Source organism: Rosa chinensis, chromosome 3, assembly GCF_002994745.2.
Source record: "Rosa chinensis cultivar Old Blush chromosome 3, RchiOBHm-V2, whole genome shotgun sequence".
Taxonomy (NCBI): Eukaryota; Viridiplantae; Streptophyta; class Magnoliopsida; order Rosales; family Rosaceae; genus Rosa; species Rosa chinensis.
Genome location: NC_037090.1, coordinates 28,293,636 through 28,308,857, shown reverse-complemented (window position 1 = coordinate 28,308,857; position 15,222 = coordinate 28,293,636).

Below are 15,222 nucleotides of genomic sequence, written 5' to 3'. Positions count from 1 at the left end.
GGTGATACTAATGTTCCTTGCACAGGTCATTTCCAATGAGGTGGTAGCATACCGGGATCGCAACACTGAGGTTGAGAGAAATGAACAGACGAGGTTCGAAGCGGTGGCCGAGATTTCAGAAAGGGATGCATACTTATTGTCATATCTCTTCAACAAGAAGGTTTCTGCGGACGACAGTTTTGGGAGGTAATTACGGACCAAAGTTTGATATATGTAACATACGTTTTTGAAAATATTATCTAATCCCCAATTGAACACAAAATAACGAATGAGTAGTTTAATGAATAAATACTTGAACCATGTGCTTTATAAATAAAGTAAATGATCTACTACACCACATAACTAAATGCATTCTGATGGTAATATCTGTATGACAATACCGGCATTAAATTTCCCTACACAACAACAACGAAGTTACTAGGTTCGAGGATTCAGGTGTATCTTGCTGGGACCTTAGCTGCTTGTCCCCAACGCAGTCGTTGACTGCCGAGGTAGCAACCTTCAACCTAACCCTACTATATTTAATGTGTTATGTTTAATGAATGTGGTGTGGAAGCATATGCATATATGGAAGTAAATGATATTGTATTAACATGCTTCAAACGGGGTTGGCCCTGAACTTAGGTTGTCAACATATCAGCTGCGTACTTGTGCCACAGCGGATCTGAGAACTGGTTCTTGCCAGCTACAGTATCGGTATGTTATGTAGCCATTCAGACTACTTTGAATATGTAATGATTGTGGAATAGGTAATGATTGCAATGTAGTACGGATTGAATCAATTTTACCGCTTTTATTTAACCACGAGCCTCTTATGTAATATTGCAGGAGCGTGCTAAGGAGATTTGGGCAGGTATGCTAGTGGAAGCTATTATGCCTTCAACCATTACACTCTGCAAACTGGGAAGATTTATTGGCCGATTATCGTCATGCAATAAGGTAACGACCTTTGATTTTACAATACCTTATGTAATGAAGCGTGTTTAAATGGTATGTGTGTGATTGTTAAAACTTGAAATATCTATGCAGATATTCCTCTCCATCCACGATGGGGTAGTGAAACATTGGTTTTTGGCTGTGGTGAACATACCAGACGCCGAGTGTGAAATATGGGACAGCAACCCTGTTGATTATGCTAATGCACGCAGGCAGGAATATGCGATTGCATCGGTAAGTGAATCCACCATCAATACTTTGCAGTTTGTATGTTTTGCTTAACCTTGATAGTTCAACATCTGTCTGTCCAATCGTTTTATTTGATGACAGATGTCTTTGCTTGAAAAAGTATTTGGCAATGAACTGCGAATGGCACCCGACCTGTATGCACGGTTTGGATCATTCTCCATTACTTATCTAGAGTCTTGGCCTCTGCATCCCAGATCTGAAGACTCCAGAATATTTGTGATAAGAAACATGCAGTTTTACCGACAGCGGTGGTACCTAAGGGTGAGTACTAGCTATGAACAGCAACCCAAATATATGGCTAGTTTAATGTGTCAATACCATAAGGTGCATGACTGTCCAATTATCATTTTTTCATTTGAATCAGTTTAACTCCGGCGACCAGAGGGTTTGTATGGCACTTGAGATTCCTAGGAATGAAATTCATGAATGGGTGTGGAGTGCCGCAGCCGAGGAAGTCCTATATGATGTACCTACCACAGACGTGCCACCATTATCTCTGAAGGAGGATGCAGTTCTCCCAACTTTGGGCATGAAGTTCAATCCACGCCAGTCCAGGCGCGGATAGATTTTCAATGTATGTTCTAGTAGTAACCCCCTAATCACCATATTCGAAACTTATGTGTTAAAGGACTATGTAATGTAATTTTCCGATATACTTTGGTTTATTTTAATTTGTGGACAATGAACAAGTTGCCACTAGGCTTGTGTCGCAGATTGTGTTGTATGTTATGTTTGAACTTGATCGGAGGAGCAATTATCAGGGTTTCTAATTCGCTATGTATTGTTATGTACTTGGAATATGTAGGAATGTTAACAGCATACATATATAGCTCCACACTGAATACACTAGCTTCAATATTAATCGAGTTGATTACCTTTAATCTCAGAAATCAACTTCATATAATACATGTATTAAGCTACACCGAATCAAGTCGAAGAAGATTTTGCTGAATGGAATTTACTCGTTATGTAACATTGCCGGCGTAGCGGAGGCAGTTCCTGTAACCACAACTACATCGATGAGGCGCTTCCTTTTAGTATATCATTGTTTAGACATGTTACCTGCACCTTCAAGCACTTCAACGGTAACAATGGACGTAGTTTAGAGGGCCTTACATTTCCTTCGTTCACCTGCCTTACATGATAGTTGTGGCCCTTCGGTCCCAATACCCGTGCCTTTATCGACAGCTCCTACAGTATAGAACTCCTTCCCATTGTTGGGATGATGGGAACCCCCCCCGCGCCACGACTGAACTAGTGTTTGAATGCCTCAGACTTGTGACTACCCTTAAACCTCCCGTCAACTGTGCGTCCCGACCTCTTGCCACCACCCATCTCACCGGTGAAATCCTGCTGTCTTTATAGAAATGGGCCAATGATTGGTCAGTGAAGTCATCGTCGTCATGCACAGCGGTGTTGGGACTGAAGGCATTTCTGGCCATGGAGCAATGAATTCTCAACCACACTGAGCACTCCTGCTGCCCTTATGAAAGGATGATATGTATAGCTCCAGTCATTGCCCTTCATCGAATGGCATTATAAATAAGGTTAGCAGGTTTAGGTGGAACCGTTGGAGACAGTAATGGTAGCCCACATTCTCATTATGAATCCCCCCTTCAACAGCATATTAATATAGTTGTCCTGTTGGGTGGATTGCAGCAACACATTAACAGCATGGCTGCATGGCCTAGCTAAGTGGGTTGGTGTGGTTCACTTCCCTTCCATATTTCAGGTCTCCATCACCAAGGAAGTGGCAAATTTTGACTTAATTGAGGGCGGGGATTGTCGCATTCAATCTGTTGCAAGGCCCATAATGCATTAGGCACCATTGAGATTAATTGTGGATGTGGAAAAGCACACCAGTTACGAGGCCCATTATGCATTAGGCACCATTGAGGTAGGAATTATGAATGTGGATTGTCATATTTAATTTGTTACGATTGCAGTTTATGCTTTAGCCACCAATGATGTATAGTTTAATTTGTAGACCCTTCCGCCAAAACGTTGATGAAACTAGAGAAGCCAATATATCTGAATCATACGAACATCAAATCTCGTATGGACCATAACTTGTAAAAAACTGTAGGATACAAGATATCATAAACGAACAGAATAACAGTTATGGCATTGCAGTCATGTAAGTAGTCCCAAAAGTTGCGGCATTTTAATGTACGATTAGCGTTCCAACTTAACCCTATACTAGTATCGAACAAGGGCAGTTTAACAAAAATAGTCTTTGTTACCTAAGTCAATGTCCCACGAATGAAACAAGTGGATTCGCATGGCAGTCCACTGAACGGTGAATGTAAATAGCCACACAACGCGTCGGTAGGCCCATTATGCACCTCCCTATGGTGACCGTGCCGGAACTTCATATTCAGTGAAGGAATCAAATCCTGCAAAATGTATTTTGCACTCATCTCCCCATATGAATTGTGGCATGTGGATTGGACCCTACATTTTACCGATAAACATATAATTCAGTTATACATTTCCCTCATAAAGATACACACTGAGGAGTGAATTGATTTGAATAGGTTTTGAAAGTAAAGTGGATATACTGACAGGGTAACCATAGCAGAACCAATAATGCCTGCCTGGATTCAATTCAGATCGTGATATAAACGACATCATGAAGCCATCACACACTTCACAATTAGGACCATACATTGTGAGGTTCTGATAGTTATGCAATGTACGTGCAGGAATGTCCTGCAACCACAACATCAAAACAGAGAAGTCGTATCTACTTTGTGATATGGCATATGAATATGCCACCCCTGCATTTTCAGTTAAGAATAGTTATAGCGAAGCACTACATTATATCTCACCCCTGCATTATGCTCGATGCATCCCACGGTCCTCTCGTCCACCCATTTATACCCCCTACAATATGGGAACCCCTGCAAGATCAACCGCCAACTAAGTAGGAAATGGATTACAAATTTGACATAGCTTATCTATATACGCGGTACAAAAATGAAAGGCTATAAAAATCGAAGTCTAGGGCATCTCACGTTGGTACCGGCACACCTCCAGTACGGCCTTAGCTTCAGGCACCCAATGCTGCATGACCGTCATGTTCCCTTCACAGAGAGGACATCGGGGACTTTTGTCCGGCCCTTCCTTGGGAAGGTGCTTGCCCTCAACAGGTGGGAATTCTTCAGAGCATGGTCCTTTAACTACTTGCTGGACCTGGCCGCATAGGTGACACCACCTTTGAACAGTTGTTGAGGCTTGCCCTCACATAGAACAGTTGACATCCCCACCGCATGCTCTCGCAGTATTCAACCTATTTATGTGAATAGCACAGAATGTTAGGTATCCATCATGACGAAGACCCATACTCTAAATGGTTAATATACTGAGCCAACTGAAGGGGTAGTCGCCTAGCTTTCATAGACGGATTTAGAATTTAAAAACCGGTTCGGCTGGAACTTAAGACTGCTAATGTAATTTGAACCACGGTTGTTTCAGTTAGAGATCACAATCTTCATTGATGACTATATTAGACAAAGATTAGAGATGGGAAATCTGTCGAGGCTAAAATAATGGGATGGAATCAGATTATTAATGCTACATTCATGTGGCCTATTAGTTATCGACGAAGTGACATTCAAACATGTTTACATACCCGCTAGTTCTGATGTTCCCAGCCGAGTCCATCTTGAGGAGGTGGTTGGATTTGCAATTCAAACCCTGTGGTTGTTGAGTCGCTCAAACGTCTGTTTGCTTGTTTTCGGTGGCTAAAAAGAGGAGAGTTCCGGGAACTGGAGACATTTATACTAGGGTTTGTTCTGGTGTCTGGGCCGTAGTTGGAATAGGCTTTATTATGGTGTCCAGCCCACTGAACGGTGGTCCAACACACCACCTGAGTTTATTTTATTTTATTTTTTTAAAATATCAAGACAGCAAACCGAATCGACATTTCGCACCTAGTTGACAGTATATAAAACTGGTGAGGTGGTAGGCATATACTTGAATGGACACTGGTTCGATTTTCCCCATCTACCATGTGCCCCAACTTTTTTTATTTATTTTTCATTCTGGTTGATATATTTATTTTTCATGCATGAGAAAAAGTTACAAAATTGTCACATACTAAAACACATTAGTCTTAAAATTGTCTATAAATTGTTCAACATTTTTGTATATCGAGTATTTGCTCAAAAACATCGTGATGTTTTAAAGACTGTCTTCCTAAATTACCAGAACTGCGCCATCGTGGTTATAAGTAATTGACAAATGAGTCGTTGGAATGACCGTGATTTGTAATTGTAACGAGAATCCTAATTAGTTGTAGTGAGTTCAACAAGAACACTTTTCAGAAACACTTAAACCGGGGTCGGTTATCATAATACTTCTCGTAAAGTATTTTCGATACTAATTCATCATAACATAAACGTGTATTCACATGAGGGGGGTGTTTCGATTCTTCTACAGTTGCCTTTGCTTTTTAATTTCAGCATTCACATATTTCCTTAGCATTAAATTCTGTTACTTTTGACAATGTTTTCTACTATTTTACGTATGCTTCAATTAGTTGTTTGTTTGTTGATCTATATTGTTTTCTTCCTTTAGGCAATGTGTTTAGTGAATCACTTAGGGTGTGTACTTTGTTTCTCCACATAATCAGTTATTAGATAAAAAATAATTATCATTCAATTTAGAAGAGTGCAAATTCAGTTTGAATTTTCTTTTACAAAATATATTTACTGGGCGAGCTGGAAATATTATATACTATTAGATATTTTTATTTTACCGGCTCCCTCCTCTTCTTCTTAAATTTTTCTTTTATATAATTTCTCTTTACAAGAATTTCAATCATTGTTGTTGTCCTTGCATGGACTTTGATGTTAGGAAGGTGAAGATGAAGGCACGGGATTAGACATAAGTGACAACCCCTAGCATGCATATAGTTACAATTCTCCCATCAAATATAAGCTGATGCATAAATTAAGTGACATGAAGGACATGAATTGGGTGTGTGTGTGTGTTGGTGGGGTGGTAAGGCTCTGAACTCTCATTTGGGAGGTCAGGAGAATCTGGACTAGCTACAACCTGTGTCTTTTAGTTTGGCCGGCCCTTCATTTTTTTGTTTAGGAATTGAGAATCCATTTCCAGTTGCTAAACAATTAATCAATTTGTCATGCATAATATGGAGAATTTGATAGTTAGAATTGTGGTTCGGATTGATCAATTAAGGTTTAAACAAAACATGGACATGGAAGATGATGAGGTCGGAAGAAGCATGCTTGAATAGTATGTTATAATTAAGACTTTCAACCAAACCTTGTATATGATTGTTGGTCGTAACAATGTAAGGCAGTCAAGGCTGTATCTGCCAGCTCAAGCAGTCCTGGTGCCGGCCCAACAAGAGAGATGAGAACATATCAGGGCGGGCGTGTGCCTGAATCCAAGGCAGTTGTATCTCCACATGCCAGGGCCATGTTCACTTATGCAATCACCTGCAACGAGCAGGTCAATCATGTGATTAGAATGGACTGTAATGGAGCAGAGCAAACTAACGCCAAATCTTGGATGCTGCCAGGACCTTACATGCTGATGCACCCTATAGGGAATGAGGACATTCTCCTAATCAATTACATTTTCATGGGTGGGAAGAAAGTCACGGTGGAGGAGGGAAGGTTAGCACACAAACTAGTAGCAGATGGGGTAGTAATATGCATTCGTTGTTGCTTTTTTTTTTTTTTTTAATTATTTTTTTTTATAGATTTCCTTCATAACTAACATATTATTTTATTATCCTAAAATGGTTTTTCAGTACTGATATTATTGAAACATGTATTATGAGTCGTTGTTTGTGGGTGCCAATAAGTATAATGTAACAACATCTATGTTTCGTGCAGAACTATGGTTGCTTCAACCGGGAATGAGAAGGCACTACTTTACCGTGATGAGGCCTTATGCTTGGGGCCAGCCACAAATGTTTCCAGCTTTGTGAGTTCTCCAAATCTCCAGCCTCATATGGATAGATGATAGGGAAAATCAATACAGCCTTAATATATACCCCTTCATCTTACGATTCCACGGTGTTCTAGTTTTACAAAAAATAACCCTTTAATTTTGGGTAGAAGGTCATCAACTTTGTCGCAGAATGCTTGAACAAGGATGGGAGTGGGGACTGGTTTTTTCCTACTTACTTCTCGGTGAGTTGTTACGTGCTTCCGGTAACTAAATGGACATATGTGCATTAGTGCACACAGCCTTGGGTTTCATGAATGATGAATTGCCATATGTTTTCACATTAGGAAAAGGCTAGTTCGTACAATGCAGGGGAATCGTTTCGGAATGGGTGGAGCACACAAGGACACTGTGCAACCTTGATAGATTTAACGGTTGCATGAAGAGTTGCAAGAGGGTGAGTTGAGGTTACCAACTTATGCTGTCAGTTTGCGTTGTCAGATCAATTTGGGACTCTGATGGACCTAACACTATTATCTTTTTGTGTATGCAGATGTTTTTGCCGATGCATTATGACAAGGCCGGGGGACATTGGTATCTGATGGTGGTTGATCTGGAAAAGAAGGTGGCTGAGGTTTGGGACAGTCTGCCGACTCTGTCATCAGCAAGCAGTAGATGGGACCATGCACTCACAACGATAAGTCGGTAACTAACACGCATATCTTCACCTTGACCATCCTTTGTAAATAATTTCATATTCAACTGGGTTATGCGTCAAACAGCTACATCTATCTAACTGCATGCACCCTAACCATGTGCATATCCAAACTAACATATACGATTGACAATGAAAGGATTATATATATGAGGATCCTGATCGATGTACCATAAATTGTATTTGCAGCTGCGCCATCTTGACCATTGCTTTTACTTTGACAAGTTGACGATGGAAGGGACCAACACTGACTTTGGGCTATTCAACTATGTTGAGCCTGTAGATGCACCTAAACAGGCAAATGGGGTTTATGTCATCCTTAATATGATGCACTACCGGACCAATTGACTGAAAGGGGTGAGGCTCTGTTAAATTTACTGAATTGGCATCTACTTGACGTATTAATTGTGTGAAATATGTTCAACAAAAAATTGTCTTCAATGCAGGCCGGGTCAGATGATCTTAGAGCAAGGGTGCTTCTTCGGTGTCTCAAAGCCCCTGATAATGAGAGGGCCATGGTTACACTAAGAGAAGCACAGTCCTTTGCTGTTGAGAAAGGATCTGTGGGAGGTTTGAAGGAGGACAAGATAGTGGAGCCAAATGGATGGGAAGGGATTGATTTGTCTGAGTTTGATGAACTGGATGATGAGTTGGGAGTTACTCAAGTTGGTGATCCAAGTACAGCAGCAAATGGTGATTCAGGCATAGTGAAGAGGAACATGGACCTTATGGGAGGCTTTCCTAAGGAAATGTTCCTTGATTAGGCTCGATCTTGAGTCCTTTTGGAGGCGGTCGAGAAGTTTATTACCTCCCGCCGGATACTATTAACTATATTTTGTGAAGGTGGAAAGCGGCGTCGATGAACAATGGAATGCAGAAATACCCGTGGCTGGAAAAGGACAACGAGGTTAGTTTCCATCCATTAACATCATACCATTGGTTGGTTCATGTTAATGGATTTTTGTGTTAATTGGTATATACAGAAACCACAATTACACGCTGCATCAATGACGTCCAAAGTGATATCATCAACTTTGAGTAGTATTTGATTCCAGATGCTTAATCACATTTGTGAAAGTGTATTAAGGACATTATATTGGATGATTGGACCTTCAGTTTGTTATTTATGTGAATCACCACTTCAGTATTTGTTTAAGGGAGCAGTTCATGTAGGAACTTATTGACAGGCAAGTTGTAGAAAAAATAACATATCAACTTTAAAAAAAAAAAAAACTAACAAGGACGGTTGCCCCATCCACACGGAAGGCAGTTACCACTCGTTTGGGTCCTTATATATTGTATATGTAACTTGCAAACATTGACATCTGATAATTGAACATTGATCATCCGGTACATCACCTCATAGCAGGTACCAACCGTATTTCCTTAAAACAACTGCCAGAATGCCATACTTCAAACCACTGTCTCTACCTGGAAGGCGCCGAAGACTCAACCCGAGAGCGGCCAATGACTTCACACTGCCTCTCATCATATGGCAATATATTCTTCAGTTTGTTACCGCAGATGACCTATACACAATTCTACAGTGTAGGAGTATTTGTAAGACTTTTATGAGGCTCATTGATGACTTCCATGTCTATTCATGCATAGACATGGCGGGCATATGTGGTCCTTAGGATATTGACATTTGTGAATCATTGAAAGTGACGCGACGTCGACTGTTTGCTAAGCAATGCTTGGAGGCAAATAATCCGGAAGCACTGTTCCGTCAGGCATTCCGAACCATGACGAAGTCCAGCAACATTCTGATGGCAACCCAATACTTACAAATGGCATGCAGGGGGGGCACAATCTTTAAAGGTTGGTATAAGTGGATTGACTACCACGACATTGCGTATTATGTGTTGTGCATGTTGCAGATCATCAGGGGAAACCAGGAGGTCCGAAATAAGACAGTCAACGTCATGGTTGGTAGGTTGGATTGGAGGAAAAGTGGCTGGGAAGTACAATATTGTCGACATGAGGCTCACAGATGGTTGGATATTGGGCAGCCGACGCACTCCGATGTCTTGACACATCCCTACTGACTACTCATTCCTTCCCGAATGATGTCAGGGTTATGGTGAACATTCATTCCACCGTCCGTTCTTACATAACATGTGGTTAGTTAACTCTGATAGGAATATGGGTGAAACTTGTGATGTTTGCAAGTGCTACATCGTGGCCTCAAATTTCTACTACAAGCTACGGAATTCAGCATCCTCATTCCAACACCTGCTCGATTGGTACGCATTCATTGACGACATTCCCCACATCTGAAGCAGGGTGATCGGACAACCTCGACAAGAAGTGGAAGAATGATAAGGATTAGTGTATGTGTTCCACCTACTAAGGCATTTCTATATTACCTCTAATTCAGTGTACGTAGTTTGTTTTGCAGTTCCGACGACTAACGTCGCAGTTAATGTTCTAAATCAAGCCCCTCAGTAATTTGTTTAATTTAAGTTACTAATGGTAATCACTAGTGTGTTTGTGTTAATTTTTAACATATAGATTGTCGACATTTATAGTCAGTGTTGAAATGGGGACAGGTCGGTTATCATTCATGAAATACAATTTCCATCCGATAATTGTAAACATGGGTGTGACCGTTCCGACCAAAAACCTGGATTATATTGTCAATACAACACGTAAATAAACGATGAACAATAGCAGGCAGCAAGCAAAATATATGCTATAAATATTTTACGTTAAGGGAGTTAAATTGTTCCACCAAAAACTAAAGATAACAATGTCTCTTTATACTTGTGTCAATTGAGGAAAGGAAATATAATCACCACAAAATAATCCATCATAATCGGAATGCATCAATTCGGACTACATTCATGAACCACTTCGGACTTAGGTAACGCGAAAATGAAGCTTAATTCCAACTTGTACCTCATGGGATCCACTTGGGGGGTGGATATGAATAGTCCAGTTTTAGCTGCGTAACATCATCATTTGGGGCGTTATGGTTCAGGTTGAATGAAAAAGGCAGAATACCAAAGGATGAGGAATGCTGGGATGCAACGAAGAATGGGAATTGACCAATACCACCAACTCTGCTATCGCCATTGTCATCAAAATCAAGCTCCATACCATACTTAGTTACACAAGGTGTGGGATGATATGGTAAGTCTGCAGGAAGAGGAACTGAGGCAGGGGGATCAGGGACTGCGGCTACCACATAGGATGATAGGTCTGCCAGATTTGGGACTGAAGGAGCAACATGAGGTACCGAACCTGAGTAAGCTTCAACATGAGGTACCATATGATGGGAATCTGCATATCCACGATTTCAAACCCCTTCTTCATTGGCTGTACAGGTGCGCCTGTTATGACCGGGCATAAAACATTTACAGCAAATCCGCTGCTCTTTGTTGGCATTTTCAGTGTTTGTTGTAGGATTAGAGGGCATGCCCTTTGTGCCGGATATTTTCGGGTCTCTCACAACGTTGCTGCTCGGAGACTCTTTTGATGTGTCCATGGGTGGATCAAGCTTGAACTCACTTGAGCTTTGAACTAGCCTTGCAAATTCATTCTTTCCTACCCTAAAACCTTCATCTGAAAATGAGTAATTTAAGCACGCTTTGGACACTTCTGATATGAGGGCAGAATACCTGGCCACTTGAGCTGACTTGTCGTGATCGGGGACCTTAAGTTTGGGTGCAACTGTTGAATCACCCACACACTTTGTCCAACATTTGGTTATCAAAGAAGCCGGATATCTTGACACAAGCTAATCTTTCAAGACACAGAAAATGTGACCTCAAGGAATACCATCTGATTCAAAAAGTTTGCAGGAGCACAGCCACGTTGGGTTTGCCGGGTCTGAATGGAACTCAACACACCACTGTCATTCAGGCCTATCATATTAGGCAAGGTAGAACATCACTGTATCAGAAATGGGAAAGGGTATTTTCTGCACCAAAACAAACCTCCTCTCAAACAAGATTTGGGACTTAATCATAACAAAGATGTCGTGTGTGAACAGGCTACATGCTTCATCCTCTATTCCCCTCATGTGTGTCTCATATACTGGAGCCCCGTTTTTAGACCTGAAGTTGTCATACAGTACGCGATTTCGGATGCAGCCAAGTGTCCTCTCCATTCTTGGCATAACTTCACATAACATAGTGTACCTCCCAATCTTCTTTTTCAGCTTTGCGTGCATGCCTTCAACACGCTGGGTACTGCACATTCCATCTAAGAAGTGCCCTCTGAACAATGCTTCTGCCCACCTCTCCTGTTTGTTATACAAACTTATAATGCATGCATTGTCCGACAACCCATTTCTAACCACAATTGACTGCCAAGCTGCGTTCCATTCACTGACACACATTGAGGAATAAATCATTTTTGAAAGGCTTTTCTGAGCTGCAACATCCTTCACATTCTGCAATATGTTTCTTCCAATGTGCCATGCACATAACCTATGCCGAGCTCTTGGCATCACACGCTCAACAACCTTTCTGATTGACTCATCGCCGTCGGTTAGGATGGATGAAGGTCGTTTATAATCTATGGAGTCAAGGAAGTTCTCGAACACCCATGTGTACGTATCCTCCCTCTCATCTGTATAAGGGCAAACCCGAAAACAACCGTAGCTCTGTGATTATTGCACCCAACAAATACAACAAGATGCTTCCCATACAAATTTGTCTTGTATGTGCTGTCCATAATGACCACATCACTATATACGCTGTAGTCCAAAAATGATTGGTAGTCCCTCCAAAACAGATTGGCAAGTCTGCCTTCTTCATCCAAACTGTACCTGCAGCAGAACTCTTCTGACTCCATTCCCCTCATGTTCATCCAAGTGATGGCAGCCTGTGCATCTCCATCCATCTCAGCATTTTTCCTCAACTCATAAATCTTGTTATACAGATCATTCATCAAGAAGCCAACACCGTCATGTCCCCCGGCTTGCTCTACCAGTTGCTCGTACGCCCTACTAGTGTGGACTTGTGCGTGGTGCAGGCACTCCACCTGAGCAACATCTTTGTCTTCCACGTGACAGCTTGACCGTAAGAAATGAACTTCATGGGACTTTGCAAGGTCATGATTGTGCTCGTGTACAAACTTAGTCACGCAGTATAGCTCCTTATCTTTACAATATCGAACACTAAATGAAACCGGGCAGTTAACTCTTGTGTATCTTACTCCCCTCGGTATTATGTTCCTCCTCTATTTTTTATGCTCGCCAATCTTCTCATTCTTTGCAGTTTTGTTCTTATCCACTGGTTTTTTGCTTCCTGCACTTGATACTTGCCAATCCTTGTTTTGAACAAACCCACTGCCTCCTTACCACCAAATCATTGCCTTCATTCTGCACTCTGTCCCTCCTTATGTTGAAACCAAGTATTCGTGAGTACAGCAAGTAGAACTTTTCTGCCTCTTCTACAGTTGGGAAGTATACCCCCATCATATCATCCATTGTGAGGTCTTCGAAATGCTTCCCATTCAGCTGTGCGGACCCCGTGTGGTTCACATATTATGTTCTTTGAACAGTGCACTCATGTAATGTTTCCTCCTCTTCAACTACGCCTGGTGATTTCCTCAATTCACCCGATTCACCAGGTATTATACTATCAGTTGCCTCCTTTGTACGCGCTGTTACCTTAGTGCATTTACCAAACCGAATCGAAATTTCATCTTCTGATTCATCGTCTGATGATAAACACTCATGATAAATATGGTCACTGTACCGAAGGCCCCCTTCGTCTGTGTCCATGTTAGCCTGTAATTCCAACACGGAATGTCAGAGATTGGACGAGTATCTTCCAAGCAAACAATGAATTCACATGTCTAGTAATTTATCTCTAGAAAGGCTAACAGTTCATTTCTATATGTACCACTCATTTAATATGTTGCATCCACCATCCAAGTCATCGCATATACTTCATTCAGTTACCTTATTTAAAAATTTACACATTAAATGCAAAGCTATATCAAGTAGACAATGCGTAATCTTCAGTAACTACCACACAACCTGCAGCATTCTTTTTTGACGAATTATACATTATCACTACAGCGTCTGAAAGTCAAATAATCCTACTAGCCTTACTCACCGTCTGTGATATGGAGTGCTATCAGTTTCAGCACCTCAGCTCACTTGAACAATTTGCAGCAACACCACCAAATCCCTTTACTTCAAAATTCTCGTATATGCTTCCTTCAGTCTTAGTTCTTCACAATCACCCTTCCTCCTACAAACAAATTTAAATAATGAGTAGTTGCATACACATGGCTTATATCACTCCAACCATTATTCAACATAGTAAATGTTTCAGATTTCCCTCTCCCTTTTTATCTTTTTAGGAACAAAGACATGCATTATCTTAACACATGATAATGAGTATTATTGTGAGGCACCCTTATTTTCAAATACCAACAAAACAAATAGAAAAATACTACATTCCAGGAAAGGCAGGAAATGTTGTGGTACCTGAAAAAATTAAACTGGGTCGGTGGCGGCCTTTGCTTGTCTTCTATAAGTGGACAACCAGTTCCCTGCAACAAGTTCTTCACAATCACCCTTCTTCCTACAAACATTTTTAAATAATCAGTAATTAGACAATATGCATGGGCAATATCAATTCAGCCATTAAAACATAACTCAAACATTCACTGTAAAACAAAACTTTTAGGAATCGTTACATTTACTGGTTGTTAACTACATAGTTTGTTAAATTCAGTTGGTTCACAAAAAGGGTTCAGTTTGATAAAATTATCACTCCACCACATAATGAAATTCAGGCAGAAAGTCATTGCATTTATAACAACATCAACCAACAATTAACTAATACCACAATTTATTGGTCCGTCTCTGTTAACGTTAGAGTCCGCGGGGGTCTCTAGTTAGCTTTAGAGAGAGAGAGAGAGAGTGACACGAGATGTATAGTGGTTCGTCTCCCGCCTTAGAAAAAACTACGTCCACTTGAATGTTATACTAGTGTGTCGAGCCTTGCGGCCCAAAGGGGATTACAGAGTATGTCATGGGATGGTTTGAGTTGTGGGAGGAGGCATTCCTTTTATAGGTGAAGGAATGCTTCTCCTTTACATTTTCTTAGATGTGGGATGACTAAAATCACTATTCTAGTCTAGAAAGCCTATTTGTGAGGGCAACTTGGCAAGGCCGGAAAGGTGGCTTCCCGGCGACGGATTTGCGACTTCCGGATACCGTAGCGTAGCTTGAACATAGGGCTACAAGATGCAAGTAGCGGTTGGGCCTCACCATGGCTTATGGGTATCCCAAAGAGGGTGTTACTTATGCTTGGTGAGACAGCAAACTAGTCATGCTAGTAGGTATCTACAAGTCCCCGAAGTCATCAAGCATAAGTGACCGGGCGACACGGGGCTCCTACAAGTCCCCGAACTCCGTAAGCAAGAAG